The following is a 19,547-nucleotide window of genomic DNA, read 5'->3' on the forward strand; positions in this document are numbered from 1 at the left end:
TACTTAAGAACTATGTTATAATATTTTTAAAAGAAAAGGAAATAAAAAGAAAGGACATTAAATTCAATAACTAAAATAAAATAAAATTACAATAAATTAAATTAGTTCAAATTAAATTAAAATATAAATAGGTAACAAAAAAAAACAAAACAACATTATGGTTAAATAAATTTCATTCCAACAATAGATGTCACTATTAATATACATATACTACTTAATGTTGATAAATAATATTAGGAGAATGTGACATTTGGCGTCATCAAAATTATTGAGCTTATGTAAAATTCGCAACGGCATAGCGGTAAATAGGTACATACCGTACAAAGGGCCTACCGCGAACACCAAACTTCACAACTTCTCTTTCTTGCTTTCTCTTTTTTGCGGGCATCTTTCTCTTTTACTCCAATTAAGTACTTAACTAGATTGACAGAGAAAGATGCCCTCAATTTGCGAACTTCGGTCTTCGGAAAAATGAAATAAACCATTAAAACAATAAACAAACATTGAAAATAAATTTACGCTCTAACTAGTAGATAGGTGCCCATACTGTAATCATGGAGGTTATGGGTTCAAGCTCAAAACCCGGCTCGTAACAATAAGTTTCTAGAAGTAGGTATATACACACCCACTTTGTCAATAGAAAGCGAAATTCATATTTTCTAAGGTGAGGAGAAGATTAGGAGGTCAATAGGTCTTCGCGCCTACATTTTTTAAATTTGCCGGCTTTTCCTACTGACAATGTGGGTGTGCCAGAGTATATTTAGCAAGTGAAGGAGGGAACAGGGTTTATTAGAGGCCAGATTAGGGGACGAAGTAGTTACCAGGTTTTGGAATTCGAGTATAACTATAATTTTGAGTAGTTTTAGGATACTTTTTTATAGTTTTAGGATAGTTTTTGCTCCTTATATTTCTTTCTTGCTTTGCATGCTTGCTTTGGATGGCATTCTTATGCAATACCTACCACTCATGTACTCTTTGTAACTATGTTGAATGTTGTCTGTTTAGTGTGCCTTTTAAATAAAATAAAATAAAATAAAATAAAATTCGGTTGAGGAGAGGACTCTGGAGGCATTAGCAAATGTACAAAACAAAAAGTCGTTTTACATTTCTCTTTGTTGTAATCTAAATCACATTTGTATATATTTTTATCAATTTAATACACATAAAGCTTTTAAATTAATATTTTTCCGTCACACTGTAACAATTGTAACAAGTCGGTAGAAACAATTTTATTCCTTTTTCATTTGCGTACTGTCCAATTTCGAAAATAGATTATGATAATTAATTAACAATCAATAAATAACATATTATTTAATATTCAGTGCGAACAAAGAGCAAAGCTTTATTAAAATTTGGGTTTATTAACGTTATTGGGATTTATTGAGAGTTAATTTATTATTGATTCTGAATATAGCTTATTTGTTTTGTTTATTTATTAATTGAGACAATACGCTGTGCTGTTAGTGGGTGTGGCTGTGGGGTAGTGTGTTAGTTATAGTTATTTCTAGATTTATTCAATAAGTAGGTAATCTATTTTGGAACTTAAATGAAATTTCGCGTTTTTAGTGAAAGTTAACCGTCTGATAAAAAATATGGAACAACAAATGGGATGGTAACTTGTTCATATAACACTAAGCACCACTTGCACCATCCCACTAACCCGAGGTTAAGCGGTTAAACCGTTAAACCAGTGTCAAATTGTACTGGTAATCGTGGTAACTCCAGGTTTAACCGGTTAACCCCGGGTTAGTGGGATGATTCAAGTGGCGCTAGCTAAGTAAATGCGACTGAAGTGTGCTTACACTTTCGCCTATACTTAACTATTTTTTGTATCACATGCAAGTAGTGTTCTTCCGAGACTGATAAATTAACATATTGTTTATCCAGCGGTGTCAGCATTTTTATCACCTGTCACTATGCCTGTCACTTTCGCACTTACCTACTTGTTAGAACGTGAAAGGCATGGTGACAGGCGATAAAAATGCTACCGTGCTAAGCCCGCTGATCTTAAACTGACTGGGCGACTTATAAAAAAAACTATGTTCACTTCGTTTCGCTTACCAGCGGAAAAAGGTCTTTAAACATATTATACACCAAATAATATCTAAAAATAAATTGGCTAAGCCCGCAGTCATAACTGCGGTAGCAAGTGTCCCGTGCGTAGGTAATCTATCTACTATCACCTATTATATATTACTATTTTTTGATTTCATTGAATATTTTGTGGCTACTTTTGTACACCATACATACCAAAAATCGAATCGGAGCACTCAATTATCTTGAGCCGAGCATATTTTCTGTTTTAAAGTTCAAATTTGTAATGGAACCGAATTTGTCAGCCCCGACCCCACGTGATCTTTGTGGTCCCTACCCCTAGAGTGTATATAAAAGCCAGGAGGCGCGGAGGGAGGGCAGCCCCCGCCCGCGTTAGAAAGTGCAGGCACCGAGCGAGCCGAAGCGGCTGAGGCTGGTCGCCGAAGGCGACCAAAAAGGAGAAGCTGCGGAGGCGAGCGTTGGTGCCGCACTTTTTTACGACAGGGCGGCGGGGCTTCGCTACCCGCAGCGACGGAGCCACCACGGAGTCCACCTCATTCTCCCTCACTCTCTGCATTACAATCTTTGGCACTGTTATAACACTTATAACCTTAAATTATACCTTAAATTACAATGTAATATACTTGTACGTCAAAGTTGACAATAAACATGACAACTTCGTACGTGAGAAACTAAATACGTCAAAAACAGTAAGTAGGTTTAAAACCTCAAGTTATGATAACCTATGACAATTATTTACATAGTCGCAATTGTTGTACGTATTTGAAACTTATAGACTGGACGCGACTCAAAATGGAAAATCATTTTTAGGTTCGTTTCTTACAAATACCCCTTTCCCAAAATTTTTAATAAGAGGTATATGAAAGTAGCAATAAGACAAAAAATACATTTTATCTATGAGGTAAAACTTGAGACATTTAGGTAGGTATATTGATTGAGTTTGCCTGTAGCCGCGAACGTAATGTGATGTTCAAAACGTCAGGCCAAAATGATAAAAATAAGTGCATTCTATTAAATCCTGTTTCAGTAGCTATTAAATTTTGGGACATTCAATTTCTCGCCATTCTCTCGAATTCGCGCTGTTTGGTCACGGTTAGCCTAACATATATAGAAGGATCTCGCTTTGCTCATCGTCGCACCTATCCTTTAACTCTGGCAGAATACCTACAGTGACAACTAGTTTCACCTAGTGAAAATGCGTTTTCCCGAAAAGTCAAAACTAGTTTTAACTGCAATCAATTTGAAATAATTAGTGAAATCTGCCTTGTTTTCACCAGTGTGTTGTTGCGACAACTAGTTTTGAAAAATCCGAGTTACAACTAGTGAAAATGCGTTTTGGAATACTAGTTTTACTCGTGAAAATGGGCTTTAATAAAATTAGTTTAACTAGGGAAAACGCCTTTTTTTAGTAGCACATGCATTATTACCATGAAACTGTGTTGTACCATTACCATAAATGACCATTAATTTGTAATATATATTGGGTTCCTATCTGTTCATCACACAACCCTTATTCAGGTTTACTTAACTCGACAGTAATTTGACTAATCAGATACTGAACTGTCAGTCATAGTCGAAATTAGAAATCATCAACACTATTAAATAAATATTAAATTAATTTATAATATAATATAATTAATAGATAGCTAGTATCTACGATTTAGTAACTCTGTGCACATATAAATTCCACAAACAAAGTAACTAAATGACTTAAGTATGTGAAATATCCCGTTCCAAATTTAAACTTATTTCTATTCCAATAAGGTTATTTTTTTAAGGTATAGGGCAACCAATGTAAAGTACAGAATTACCAAGTACTGATTCCCTAAGTAACCTAAGATCAGGCTGCAGTCAAAAAACTAGTAAAGGTTACGTTATCCTGATAATTTTCCCGCCGTCTTCATGCTCGTTTTAGTTGGTTATTGTTTGGTTAGTTGCCTGTTAACTATAGTTTTAGCGAAAATCCCCGGGACAGAGGCGAATATTTTTGTATGAAAACTTGCAACTTTAAATGCATTTTTATCGAATCTACTGCAGTCTAAAATGAAGTCAAAATCAGTCCATCGACTCAATTTTTTGCAAGCTTTCTAATGGTATCCCACACGATTCTTACAAATGAAATAAAAAATCTGGTTACCCCTAAACTTCCCCCTAAAATAAGAAATAAGCGATTTTGACTTTTTTACAATATTAGAATCAGAATCAGAATCATCGCATTTATTCGTGATAAACTATGACATACAAAAGTATAAAAGAACAAAGAAATATAAACATAAAAATAAATAGTTTACCACGAAATGGTCCCGCCTCAGCATAATGCTAACCCAAAAGTCAGCGCTGATCTTCCGGCGAAACCATTTTGAGGGCCACGAACGAACGCAGCTGTACGACACGGCCCTATTTTAAAACACAGAACGCGACTTTGCGGCGGCGAATGGGCGGCGATCAGCGCCATCTAATCTGCCGGTGAGATGTCATGATGACATAGAGGGCCATGTCGTACATGTGCTGATTAATGTATTATTTATATAAAAAAATAATATATAACAGGCTTCCGGTTCGAGCGCCATCTTGATAGTTAGCATCGTGATTAATTACTTTGTTTTTTGCTTATTAATATTGTTTAAAGTGTAATATCGATAGCTTATTATACAGTAAACTAATGTGGTAGTGTGCAGTGAATGGAGAATTAATTTTGAAGCGCGTTTAACCACCATCTTGGAGTCAACGGCCGGTAGTCCACGTGCTTCTTGTAAAGACTAGCTATCGATTTACAAGAGCTAACAAATCACCGTACACTGTCTTGTACAACCGTACAATTTTTGTCGTTTGTAAACCTCTCAATACCTTGATACTGGCGAAATAGTCCCACTGGGCTGAAGCCATAATTTTAAAAGAAGAAGAAGAAGAAGATAATATATAACACTAGTATTTGGTACAAGCAAAAGAAAATCAACGTGATTACATAACAAAAACTAAAAATACAATCTTACAATATAAAATAGTGGATGTGTTTACTTTGCCAAAGTGAAAGTTCGTACATACGACTGACAATGAAAGTCTCCAAGTTTGTTACAATTGTTACACGAGGAAGATGAATTACACATATAGATATAAATATAACACACAATAGTGAAGTAAGAATTGCAAGGCAGCGACAGAGATAGAAATGCCAACAAAACAAAATTATACAGTCTCATTGAGTTAACATAAGGATAGGACAGAAAAAATCAGGTATCTATATTTATATTATTGGTTTGCTCACAAAACAAGTAATAAACCACATAACTACATAACTATTGGGATAAAAAATTACATTAAATGAAGCTAGTATCGTGTCTTAAAGTCTCCTGTTGCCGCTGGTGTTGTAGTGTATATAATTTAAGCTTTGCTTTAAAACTTACTACACTTTGTAGGTTCCTGAGAGGTGGAGGAATGTTGTTCCAGCAGCGGCTTGCCATGTACCTAAAGCTCCCACGAAAAGCTTAGTTAGTGGTGGTAATTGCAATAACTGTTTCAAATTTTAGGTATCTACGTCAAATGCAGGTCTCTGAGAAAAACGCATTTAACTGATTTGCAAGACCGAAGTGATCCCATAAGTGTTCCGTTTGTCAAAACAAAGTTTTTCACGGAACACTAATAACGTTAATAATAAATGGAAAATTAATACAACCGTATTTCAGAGGTTCGGAAAGAAAGTTCTCGTTCCATTAATTAGAGAAAACAGATCAGAGAGGACTAACACAGCGGCGTGTAATTTACGACCGAGACTTTGACGCTAATTAATTTCAGCATTTGTTCAATTACCAGACTGATAAAGATTTGCGTAAATTATATATAATTTATTAATGAATCTTGAGTCAAAGTACGCACCGAAATTAAAATTTATATACATATAGAAATGGATACCGAAAAACCAGCGTCGGAGCTTATCGTGGTATTAGATATGAGATTTTCTCGAGAAAACAATGAATAAGATTTTTTTATAAAAGAGTGCACATTGAACACTTGCACAGATTTTTAAAGGGTTTGTAACCTGGGGCCTTAGAACGCTCCAGTGGTATAGAGTCATTTACTACTTTTTCAATAAAAGTGATTGAAATTAGATGTAAGTACTAGTTTTCTTTATACATACCTAAAGTTAGTTAGTTAGTTAGTTTTGCTGGGCATTTTCCGCAAATCGACATCCAATGTGCCTATTTTGCGTGAAACGAGGGAGCATACCTATATTATGTACCTATATACTTTAGTCATCAGCCACAAAAAGTAAAGTTGTAACAGTTTAGAAACTCCCATTTCCGCGCCACTGTAATTAAGAGCGACCCTGCGATTGTTTACCACTGAGGTCGTATAGAAAAAATAATATATGTATGGGTATGGGTCTGATATGTCAGTAGGTATATTTATTCTTCTTTTCGATTCGTTTTCTTAAAAAGTACCTGTATATGGATGGTATAGAAAGGATCGCAATCTCTTATGGCAGAATTGTTGTAAAAGTGACCGCGTTAAGCTTTAAATAATAATTCCTAATCTCTCCGGTGGCGCTAGTTAGGCTCTGGGACATGAGTATAACATGAACCATATAAGGCAACAAATAACCCGACCAAATTACGTAGGTTGTTTTTGGTAGCATTTCGGTGTATGGCGGCGCCGCCTAATTACTGTTTTTTGATGGACACTTTTCATACATAGAGATTTGGCTCCTTTATACAGTCTCCATGTACCTGTACTTAGTAGGCATATTCAGTCTTTAGTTTTAGTTTGTTCTAATTATATCTGAAATCGCTTCGTTTAAATGCGTTTAGGTAATGCTTTAAAATCGTTTCAAATTAATTACTATCCAATTTCTAGTGTTTTATTAGTAGCGTCAGTATTTCAATATGAGTAAGCACTGTAAGCAGCCGATACGAACACGTACTGCAAAAAAACGCCGATTTCAGCCAAATTTCAATCCCATTAATTCCCAAAATTTCAGCATCATACCCGACACTGCTTATGCTCTCAAAAATCATATAAAAGCGAATTTCTTGCACGATAATATATATCCGTCAAGGAAACTTCGTCCGGAATTTACAGTATCAGTATGCCGGGGGTGTATCGCTGAGGCGACATGAATACCTATAGCATTTCATTACGGAGCCGTTAGGGGGGCTGAGCGAAGTGCAGGCTTGCAAACCGGTATACCTATACGTAAGGTATACCAACTCTAGGCTAAAAACGAAAACACTTTGTGAGAATATACAAAATGGCCTAATTTTTGAAACTTTGTGACTATTGGTTATTCACAACACTGATTTAAACTTTCACGATTTTTACTCATTATTATTTACAACGACGGGACTTAATCGCGTAAAATAAGTATTAAACCCACCTCCGACGTTTCGAGGACGGCGTTGTCCCCGTGGTCTCGGAGAAAACTGTTGAACTGTTGAAAACATTATTTACTGAATGGTAACAACATTGTAAGTTTTTTAATGCATATAACATTTTGTTAAATATTTTACCTTTTTGGTTGACCAGTCCCTGCAAATAACTCTTTGATATTTTTATTCTGTTAATTAAGACAACTCTCACAAATTATAGTTTCATTAATTTGTAGGAAGTGAATAACACATAGTTTTCGAGTTGTCTTCGACGTAACTTCCAAGATTAAATAATAATACTTCTCTACTAATTTTTGCAGTTGATTGACCCATATCATAAACTTGTATAACATATAGCGAAGACATCAATTCTAGTCGTCAAATTCTGAAGCATTCTACGTTAACATTAGTGGATGTAGAGAGATTCTAAATGAAAAGCTCGCTGATTTTAAAGAGGTATTCATATAAAATAAACTCATTTTAATTATTAATTCCATCAATTCAACATATTTGTCCACCAACACCGTTATACCTAACTCCAGTACTCAATATTCAAAGCTAGGTCCAATTGTCATCTCTTTAACCCCCTTTTCATAAAAATTGTTATCGATAACCGCATTTATATATATATGCGATTCTATTTTAAGTTTTTTTATAGTTTACATATAGGTCTCTAAATAGTTATTGGTTTGCAGAATGCCTAAACCTAAGTAGGTACCCACATTTAGGTATTTTATTTTTCATCTTAGGCAGAATAGTTGGCTTAAAATGAAAACATCGTGTATTCGCTCACTTGGCATAACTTCATTTTCCATACGAAGACAAAATCCATAAACCTATTCTAAAGTTCCATAAAAAGCCTTTTCTCAAACATTTTTATTCGCAACACATTGTCAAGTTTTGTCTTTTGATGCAGATTTGGCCCCCTACAGAATTCGTACGGAAAACCTCCGAACTATAGAGAAATAAGTAAGGATAGAGTGCCATACATCAGTTTTCTTACCAAAACGATCAGTACTGCTACCTGACAATAGATGTCGCGACGAACGAAAAGTCTAATGCTCAACAACTTTCAGTTAATATTATAACCGGATTAACCGGAACTCCATTTTCAACTCCTTCTGCTTGTAATATTAGTTGTATTGTAAATAATTTCAGCAATACGTTTTCCGTCAGTCGCGACACTCGTGACATCTGGTGTCAAGTAGCGGTACTGATAATTAGGAAATAACCCGCGTTTTGGTAAGAAAACTGATGCATGGAGTTAGCACTCTATCCTTACTTATTTCTCTATGCTCCGAGCCGAAAGCGTTATTCGTTGCACGTCCAAGTTTTATTGGAATTAAGCTATATGGAACCCTTTACTGAGTTGTTGTCTTTTCGAGGATTACGAAAAGGGTGCACACGGACGGAAATTATAAAAGCAGAATTTAAATCCCCATTATCCATAAATTCGTCGAATCCTTGTCTTGTCATAAGGATTATATCCTTGGCGGCTTCGTGATTTATTTCTTGTTAATGTGTCGGGTATTTTGAAATTTGTGCAAAATATTCCGTGAAACATTTTAACATACAAATTCGGTCAACCCACTGGGGGTTCCCGACAAAACGAACTGAACATGGGACATGTATTTAAATGTAAAAAGCAGATAAAATATGCATGTTCCCCACTGGCTCTTAAATGTAAACTCAGTTCTAGAAACTTGTCAAAAGGGTGAGTTTTAAATAAAAACTAAAATACATTAAACGCCCTGCCCGAGTCTGTGTTTCCGCATGAGTACAATTTGGGGCTCTTCAAGGCAAGAGTTAATAGGTATCTCATAGGTAAGCATGTTCCACCGTAGACCACATCATCACTTACCATCAGGTGGGATCGTGGTCAAACTCAAAAATTCATCATTAAAAAAAATACAGATTAAAAGTTTAGTAGAAACCGCAGTAAAATGGCGTCACTAAATGATGCTTAGGATTTTTAACGAAATAGTTTAGCTTATTCTGATTAAAATACATAGAATCCATCCAAGCTAACTCTGCACCGACTTGGCCAGAACAAAGTGAGTGAGTGTTATTATGAAACGTCATACTTTCATATACATTTTACATTAACCCTTTAATGCATAGTGATGGATGCAGCCTACACAACAAAAACATCTAATTGTATACATAATTAGATAAAATCTATTTATATAGGGATATATTATTACAATAGTAATTAAAATAATCAGTTTTCCGATTTTTTACTTAAATTTTCAGTGTTTTAAGACTAAATATCCGAAAACTTGGAAATATCCAAAATTTGGTGATTTTTAGTATGTGATTATAAGCGTTTTTTCGGGGTTTTTAATTATTTTATATTTAAAAACTTTATAATAGTTATATCACAAATAGTGTAATTTTCTGATGGTAGTAAAATTTTTCATACGTATATATCTTACTGAAAATTATATATTTACATAAATATGATTGGCACCTACGCAACTTCTAACACTGATTTCGCAGTGAAAATCGAGGTTATAATTTTTTACCATTTTTCCCATAATCAGCAAACATAATGCAACACATATATCATTTCGGGCAAAAAAACATGCATGCATGCAAGGGTTAACGATGACATTGCCACACTTTGTCATTGCAAATGCCGTGCGGTTAACTTGGTCCAACTCTACCATATTATAGAAAAATAATTTATGATTTTAGTGATTTTAAAAGTCTACTATTTTACGACTGGTCACTAGTTATTTGTGCAACAAGAGAGGAAAGTTGGTTTTTCTTGCGAGTGTTGATTTTAATGATTTTGAGTCCCGAGTAAGCGAAAGAATCTATAATTGAATCACGAGCGAAGCGAGTCTCAAAAACACGAGATGTCAAATAACTTTGCTCTCGTGTGAGTCGTGTGACACATATAATTTTTCACCTCAGTAGTGAGAACATATTAAAGCTTAAAATGTATTTCGAATTTGTAATAGACCCCGAAGTATGAAGTCGCAGTTCATGACGAAAGTAGGCTTGTTCGAGCTGCTGAGGTGAAAAAGTCATTTTCACCAACCTACAATTTTACGGGCATTTCATCACGAAAGTTTTGTCAAGTGCAAAATAAAACGCTGGGATGCAACGGCCATAAAATTCAGTGCGTGCTGAAGTATTGTTCATTTTTATGATTCATCTCCTGTGTTTGTAGACCCTTACGAGTGGAACTGCGGAAAGATTGTGATAGGTGTGGAAGTGTACACTGTACAGTCGACAACGCAAGTCACTTTGTGTAGGTACAGTATTTTGTCTTATTATAAAAACATGATTTGCTAAAGTATCCCTAGTTGCCTGTTTGAGCCATTTAGCCACTTCAGAACTTCTGCTACAAATAAACGTACTTATAAGAACTCTTCTTCTACCTAGCGTTATCCCGGCCTTTGCCAGGGTCCGCTTTCCTACTTGCCTTTCTCCACTTTGCTCGATCCTGGGCGTCCTCTAGCGTAAGGCCGTTTGCGCTCATATCCGCCTTCACGACATCGAACCATCGCTTTTTTGGTCTGCCCTGGGGTCGGGAGCCGTCTTGACGTCTTGCCGTCTAGCCCTTGGGCTAGGTTAATGCATATGTTTCCCACGTAGGCAGCTGGCCTGCGACAAACGTTGCCGAACCACCGAAGGCGACATTCTTGGAGCTTCTCCGCGAGGCTGTCACGGATGTAGTCGTTTCTATGTTTCTCTAATCATTTTATCTGTTAGGTTATTAATTCGTTTCTTGTCTAATATGTATATTAAATTTGTATATAATCTTATACCTTTAAACGAGCAATCTCGGAAACGACTCTAACGATATCGATGAATTTTGCTATATGGGGGTTTTCGGGGGCGAAAAATCGGCCTTATCTCTCGGCAAACGCGCATTTTTGAGTTTTTATATGTTTTCCGAGCAAAGCTTGGTTTCCCAGATATTTTTCTTATAAGAAGCGATGGTACCCAGCGTCAATATTTACATACTTGTTGTACCAGCAATGAACGGCGAATTGTCACTGTGAGCCTCTGTTTTACCAGTGACAATGGTCACATTGTCACTGGTAAAACAGACGAAGAAACTATAATTATTTCTCAACTCAACAAAAATATTGAAAATAAAATCTGCTTTTAAAATTCTAACTGTACCTATGTCCTACACAGGAGGTGGCCGCGAGCTAAAACCTATGTATAACCTAAATAGCTACTACTGTTGCAAATGTTTGACCACAATGCATGATATGATGCATATATTATTCACACAGGTCGTGCCGCTGACGTCGGTTTGCGTTTATGATGCTACAAGGCTACATTAACGTAATGTACTACGGCAACACTCTGATTGAGGGCCTAGCCAAGATGACACTCGTTGATAGAAAACGCGAACATAAACCCCTTTACAGTGTCAATTAGTTGTTAAGTAGTATTTAATTTTGTACGCAATATGGGTAAATGCCTGAAATAAAAACTTTTTATTTATTATTATTATTTTATTTTAAATAATGAATGGAAATAGTCACGTTTCGTAGCATCTGTCATCCCAATACTCTTTTTTCACATGCCCGGCAAATGTCGACCGTGCCGTCCTTCAGGATATATCTCCGGTAGTTATTCGTCATGATATTAACAAAGGCCTCCCTCCTATTCCTCCACGTAATCCCCTGAAGTCTCCCACCAGTCTCTATCAAAAGCTCGTCCCGCCATCTCCGACGTCCGTGTGTATGGAAAGGCGTTCTCGCAAGGTCATCGACTTTCATAGCACGTCTTAGCCCGTTTCCTGACTTGGCGGTACGGTATCGGTGCAGTAAAGTACGCTCGGTAATTTTTTTACCGATTCGTTACCGTATTTGAAAAGGGCGTGCGATATTTCGCGCACGATAGTACTGCCGTGGTATATTGGCACAGTACTCGCGTCTAAGTAAATTTGGTCATCTCACCCAATCTCCGTTTACGAGGGGTCTGCCCCCAAACTACGAGTATCGAGATTTGAGGGCGCTAACAATGAATCATGGAAGACTTTTATTTAATTTGTGCTTTGTTTATTGCAGTTGCACGTGATAAAGTAGTCTTCTGAAGGCATATTTGTCAAGTACATCACATTTATATCTTAAAATTCGCCAGAAGGTAGCAGATATAAAATGATAGTTTTATTATTAAAATCGGAGATTTTTTTGTAAAAAAAAACATTTGGATAAGATTTAAGAATAAAGAGAGCTTTGGCTGGTCTGGGGAAAAATAATTTATTTCAGTGTTATGTATTCTCGTAATATTTAATAAAAAATATAAATATTCAGACCAGACGTTATCTGTTCAAACCTACACCTGCGATCATTATTTATTGATATAAAATATACCGGTATAACGGTTTACCGCACGCCCCACTCAGTAACCTGCTAAAACTTTTTGGAATAAAATCGTGGTAATATTTTGGCAGGCACGTATTGCTGAAATCCTCAATATTCAAATATCATACGTTCGATACATGCCAATCTGTGTTTCTACCCTTTTTGTGGCGGTTTACTTGAGCTGAGCCCGTATTGCTGTTGTCATCGTTCTTGAACTATCAGGACAATTCGAACGTACACTGAAATCAGAATGACATCTAACTGATGTCATTCAGTATCGTGCAATTCGCTCGTACATGTCCGTACATGTATTGGCGCGGACGAGAAGCACTATAAATACATTAAATAACATCATTATAATTTAAAAATACGTTCAAATTGGCCTGTAGGCGTACAATTTTTGTCGGATCACCTGTATAGAGTCAAACAAAGGAATATTTCAATAGGTACATTATATTTAAGCAAAGTTATGTATAAATCATTTTACATGTTATTTTACGAGGAAGTCTTACATAATTTGGCTTTACGATACGTGTAAAATATATAGGTATTTCCTGTTGTTTACCTCTGTCTTCGTATATTATTTGTGTTTCCATGTACATTTATTCTGAGATTATGCAATAAACAGGATTTCTATTGTATTGTATTTCTCAAAAAAATCCAATCACGAAACAGTAAGAAAGTTGACAGAATCGTCAATAAATTGCTTTCCTTAACAGCGATATAATATATTTACATATTACATACCTACATCTATTATACATATTGCAGTTAAATGACGTGACCGGAACAAGTGACAAGTGGTGACGTGAAACCGACATAGCAAACCCGGCAAGTAAGCTGATGTGGCAATGACTAAGCAGGGCATATAGCTCGATGAATCGATGCCCGTTGAGGCATAAAGGTTCTCGAGTGGAGACCTCGTACTGGCAAGCGCAGGACATATCGAGGCAAGATGGTAGGACGACCTGGTTAGGGTGGCAGGGACTCGCTGGATGCGGATTGCCTCTATTTATCTAGCCAATGTGGAAGTCTGATGAGGTCTGTGTCCAGTAGTGGGCGGCATGAATGGTGATGTGATTATTTTTTGCGAATTATCCAAAACCTATATTTAATACAGAAAATTATAATTTATAATTAAATGTAATTTCTATACGATTGACAAAAGATGACTTACATGAAATTCTTTCAAAAGTTAATGCTTGACAAAAATATATATGAAAATGTTTCGCTTCATAAACTACGGCGAAACATACAAATCTTTTCAAAGGTCTCATTACGCTCTGAAACGGCGCCGAGAAGCACATAACAGCCATAAAGTGCTTAAGCTTACAAATTATAGTTTACTAGCGACTCACCCCGACTTCGCACGGGTTATTAAATTAAACACTTAAACCTTCCTCAAGAATCAGTCTATTGATAGGTGAAAACCGCATTATAATCCGTTCAGTAGTTTTTGAGTTTAACGCTAACATACAGACATACAGACAGATGGACGCGGTGGGGGACTTTGTTTTATAAGATGTAGTGATTTTTAGAGTTCCGTACCTCAAAAGCAAAAAACGGAACCCTTAGAGGATCACTCGTGCGTCTGTCTGTATGTCCGTCTGTCACAGCCTATTTTCTCCGAAACTACTGGACCAATTAAGTTGAAATTTGGTACACATATGTAAGTTTGTGACCCAAAGACGGACATGTAACGTAAACAAATGAATTTTAAACACGGAGGCCACTTTTGGGGGGTAAATGAGAAAATTAAAAATAAAGTTTTTCAAACTATATCGTGTTACATATCAAATGAAAGAGCTTATTGTGAGAATCTGAATTTTTTTTTTTATAATTTTAGGATAAACAGTTTAGAAGTTATTCAAGAAAATAGGCAAAAAATGACCATTCCCCTTTATCTCCGAAACTACAGTCAAAAATTTTGAAAAAAATACACAAAACAGATCTTTACCTATTGATCACCGGAAAACCTATTAGACATGTGCAGTCCAGCGTGAGTCGGACTTAATTACTTCTATAGTTTTTGATCCGACCCCTACGGGGTTTTTAAAGACATTTCACTCACGTTTCACATAAAAAATACATTGTTTAAATTGTGTTATGTACGGAACCCTTGGAACGCGAGTCCGACTCGCACTTGACCGGTTTTTTGTAATAAATAAATAGCAGTTAATTTTTTCCTTTATTTAAACTAAAACGTACATATTAAAATAATCGCGGAGATACTTGAATTTCAAATGAAACAGCAAACAATGCAGCAAAATGAGATACATATAAGCGTTTATGGTAATTTTAAACATGGACGTTTCGTTACGCGGAAACGAGCGGTCTATTTGTTTGACAATGTATATGTAGAGGTAGTTCAATGAATACTAGCTTTGGGTTTATTTATAAGTATCCATTGTTTACATGAGGTTAGTTTACCTTATTGGTATTGGTGGTAAAAAGAATTCTATAGAGAATATAAATAATCCTAAATTTAGGAAGGTAGGTTGGATATAATTAAATGTTATTTAAGTTACTTTACTGCTTAAATGCGTTTGACGTGACGCTTACCGTGCCATACGAGCTGAGTGAACCAAGGTTCCATAATTAATCTGTTTCGGCGGTCGCCAACGTAAACGGGCTCGGGGGATAGTGTCGGCTCCTGGTGACACTGTCGGATAAAAAGAAGGCTTTAATTGGTGGCTAAACTGTTGTAACAGAGTGCAGTCGAGTGGAGTTGGCATTTGTTTTTGACGTTTTTGTAAAATCCAGAAAGCAAGAAAAATGGGAGTGCGTCTATTTGTCAGGCAGGAACAGTTAAATGCCAGTAGTAAACAAACGAATTTCTGTTGGCTAAATAATAGTAATATTTAACAAAAAAAACCGTCTTCACAAAACAGTTTAAAATGCCATCATTAAATGACCATTTTGACATTGGACCTGCGAGAAATTGGAAAGGAAAAACATAAAAATATCAAAGATTCCGAACTGAAATTTGGAAATCGATAACGAAAATACAATCGTAAAGGAAAGTTGAAATAATGAAGACGCAAAAACAAACGTTATTGTTAACTGTGAAATACAATATCTATTTTGTTTCAGACAATAAAACTGTTGATCGACAAGTATTGGTACAAAAAGACTGAGCATTATCAAGAAAGAGATATTTGCAAAAGGGGGAGCCATTGACAAAAGGACATTTCATTGCATTTACTGAGGGAAATAAAATCACAATTTTTGGAAAGAAATGAACTGAGAGGAGAAAGGGTTGAATCGGACGCGGTCTGAATAGACAATGCTCACTCAGTTGTTGATTTTCGGACCGTTGCGCGCATACCAATGAGTTTTGGTGCAGTTGAATTAATTTTTAGACTCGAATTGTAAAAAATTGAGAAATTGTAAACTCAATTTGTCATACGCTTGGATTCTGTTCGCTCGGCTCCCGTGAATACTAAAGGTAACTCGGTCTCTTTGATTTAATTTGTGCTATGTGCACATCTCATGCTTAGCTTTTACAACTTGTCATGTTATGTGTTTCCAGTCCTCGTTCGTTTTTCAAAAATAATACGAATGCGCGGGGGTCTGCATATTCGACAGAATGTTGGCAGAAAGTACGGAGTACTTTCATTTCACCTTACATACCTAGACATAATAAATGTGAATCAGGTTAGAGGTGTACCTACTGGTATAAGTAGTTCTTTTAAATGTTTTTTAAAACGAGCTCCTTTATTTTCCTTAAGAAAATAAACGGCTCGCCATTTAAAGAGCGGCGGTGGAAATATATAGACACACACAGGTAAGACATAAGTAAAAAGTATGGAGATGTGAATTCTAAATATAAACCGAGACCTATAAGTAATATTATTATAATTCTAGCTCATTACCTAATGGTGCTCCCACATTGACAGGGACAATATAATAAAATACTACCATTACTATCATGTTGTCCCTGTCACACAATGTTATATTAATATTTTTTTTAATAGCACCATTAATTTAATTTACTATCAACACACAGGAAAGGCTAAATTTAATCCACCAACGGTTGGCACCTGAAACCTTGTAACGAAGCAGCAATGGTGACTGCTACAAAAATAGGTGCATTTGGACTGGTAATTTTCACTACCAAAGATTGAGTATTTAAGTGAACCATGTAGTTTACTTTAGATATTCCTATACACCGTACCTAGGTTGTACGATCAACGACAACAATACCCGCGACGAGGAAATCGACATTCGCATTCAGAATGCCTTGCGGTACGGTGCAGCTCTGCACAAAGTCTTGGTGTCCAGGCTTCTCAGCAGAAACACTAAGATCCGAATTTACAAGACCGTAATCCGACCTATTTTAACATACGGATGTGAAGCCTGGACACTAACGTTGAAGGAGGAAAGTAAGCTCCTGGTGGCTGAGAGGAAGATTCTCCGCAAAATCCTCGGTCCAACGCAGAGACCCGATGGCAGTTGGAGAATCCGCAAAAACGCCGAAATTGAACAATTAGTTGCTGAACCAAACATCATTGGTGTGACAATGGCGCAAAGGCTTCGGTGGCTCGGCCATCTGGAGCGAATGGGAGACGATCGGGCGGTGAAAAGAGCGTTTGAGGGAAAACCGACAGCACGCCGCCCGGTCGGGTGACCTAGGTACCGATGGGCGGATGTGGTGGACGCTGATCTGCGCGAGCTCCAGGTCCAAGACTGGCGAGAAACTGCACAGGACCGGGATCAGTGGCGAACTGTCGTGTTGGAGGCCAAGACACACTTTGGGTCGCTGCGCCAGAGGAGTAAGTAAGTAAGTATACACCGTATACAGCTACTACGAGCTTTACAGCTAGGTACCACCAGTTTGGCACTAAAGACGCTAACGTTTAACGTGTAACGTATATAAACGCTAGCTTGAACGTAACTTACTTTCTATGCATCTCGCTCGTACTGGGATATTAGTGCGATGCGAGCGAGATGTGTAGAAAGTAAATTACGTAGACGTTAGCGAATATGTCAGTATTGACACTGTCAGTGACTCATGGTACTGACCTGACACTGACATATTCGCTAACGCGTAACTTTTATTTTCTATACGAGCGAGATGCATAGAAAGTAAGTTACGCACACGCTAGCGAATATGTCAGTCATGTCAGTGACAAGCTTAAGGATACTAGTCTAGCCATAAATTCTCCAACTACGTTAATCCTCAATAACCAGTAAAACCCTAAAACATTTTGACTGAAAAAGGAAACACAGCTATTTTACTACACCTCAGCAAGATTTCCAAGTAAATCCATTTCATACCCGTACGAAAGTCTAACGGAAACAGCGGGAAATGCACAATTAGAGGGCCCGAATCGTGCGTCGGGGCCAGAAATGCTTTTATTTTTCCACTTTCCCGCCAGTTTATGGCCTCCGATGGCCAGTATTGTGAGGATTTACGATGTGTGTTACGTACGTTATATGTTTTGGGAAATAAATAAAAAAAAACGTTTCTAAGGTAGTGATTGCCGTTTATAGCCAAATTATCTTCATTATGATGTTTATTCGCGTGATGGTTATTCGTGTTTTTACCTGCGACGGGGATTTTTTTAAACGCGCGGGTAGTCTATGTTTGTTTCCCTTTGTGCTATTTTTGTCTAATAAATAAAACATATTTTAGTAATAAACTTAATACTGTATTTCATAAATATAGTTCTTAAGGTAAACACCTTCCTTTATTCAGTACAAATAAATTATGTTCGTATGTTTTAATCTCCACGCCCAGAGAAGCCTCTTTGCCGCTTCGGTGCCCTAAGCTGTTGAGACTGCGAAGAGTACGAAGTAACGCTACCAACTAATTTTCTCACGCTTCGAAATAATCTTTCATGTAACTTAAACAACTAGATTACTTTAATATTATATTTCGAGAAAATTGCACACAACATACACCGGGATGATGTATGCAAGTATTACATCATAGAGTAACTTATACTAGAGCGGTACTGTCATAGTAAATTTTGTAACCCCAGTAAATTCACTGCCATCTGTCGACACACTTTAAAACTAAAAATGAAGATTTATAAAAATACGATAGAATGTATTTAAATATAGATAAATGTTTTTTTTTTTTTTTGCATTAATTGTTTTTATGATTTTGACCCATGTTCTTTCACTGATATGCGTTAAAATTGTTAAATAACAAACGAAACCGTCAACGCCATCTATACGACTGTAGGCCAAAACTAGTAGCGCCCTCTGAACGAGAATCAAATTTTCTTGATTTTCGAGGCACGTTTTTTCCTTAGACTGTATCCATCTATTACGGAGTTATATCTATCTTTGATTACATTAATACTTGCTGTATCCTAAAGAATACGACAAATATTTATGTTGGCATTAGTCTGCGGCGTGGAACATCAGGCTTATAGGTAGATATTAAATTTTATCCTGAATTTATTTTATGCTTAAGGATAAAAACGTCTATAAACGGGAAATTAATTTTTAAAATATGTAAAAATTCACCAAGCACGTCTCCGGTATCACAGGGAGCGTAGCGACCGGCCCAGAATGTCAGATACTAAATTCCATTCAAAGCTAATTATAATGAATTTTAACATTAAACTTATTAACGTGATTAAATATTGTTAAAATTGTATTATAAAATGTCTAACATTACAATGTCACAAGTCACAAGCGTAAGGTTACATTACGCTTGTAATCGGGAAGGAACTGGCTCTTGAGACACAGTTAAACCAACTTTGAGAGAGGTACCAATGTTATGTACAAATAACTTAAAGTTGCAATAAAGATTATTTTATTAGTATATTTTACATGA

The 19,547-nt window shown here is 36.4% G+C and overlaps 1 protein-coding gene and 1 long non-coding RNA gene across 2 annotated transcripts in view; both read left to right on the plus strand.

Moving 5' to 3' along the window:
- The window catches only part of LOC134747597 (uncharacterized), a 298,158-nt gene extending 288,856 nt beyond the window's left edge, over positions 1 to 9,302 (plus strand). Inside the window, exon 3 of the long non-coding RNA XR_010128347.1 lies at positions 9,232 to 9,302. This is a non-coding gene — a long non-coding RNA (uncharacterized LOC134747597). The remainder of the gene's footprint in view (positions 1 to 9,231) is intronic.
- LOC134747569 (fasciclin-2) overlaps positions 1 to 19,547 on the plus strand; it is a 406,372-nt gene that overhangs the window by 202,104 nt on the left and 184,721 nt on the right. The window lies entirely within an intron of this gene.

The sequence above is a fragment of the Cydia strobilella genome, chromosome 15 (genome assembly GCF_947568885.1).
Source record: "Cydia strobilella chromosome 15, ilCydStro3.1, whole genome shotgun sequence".
In the NCBI taxonomy this organism is placed as follows: Eukaryota; Metazoa; Arthropoda; class Insecta; order Lepidoptera; family Tortricidae; genus Cydia; species Cydia strobilella.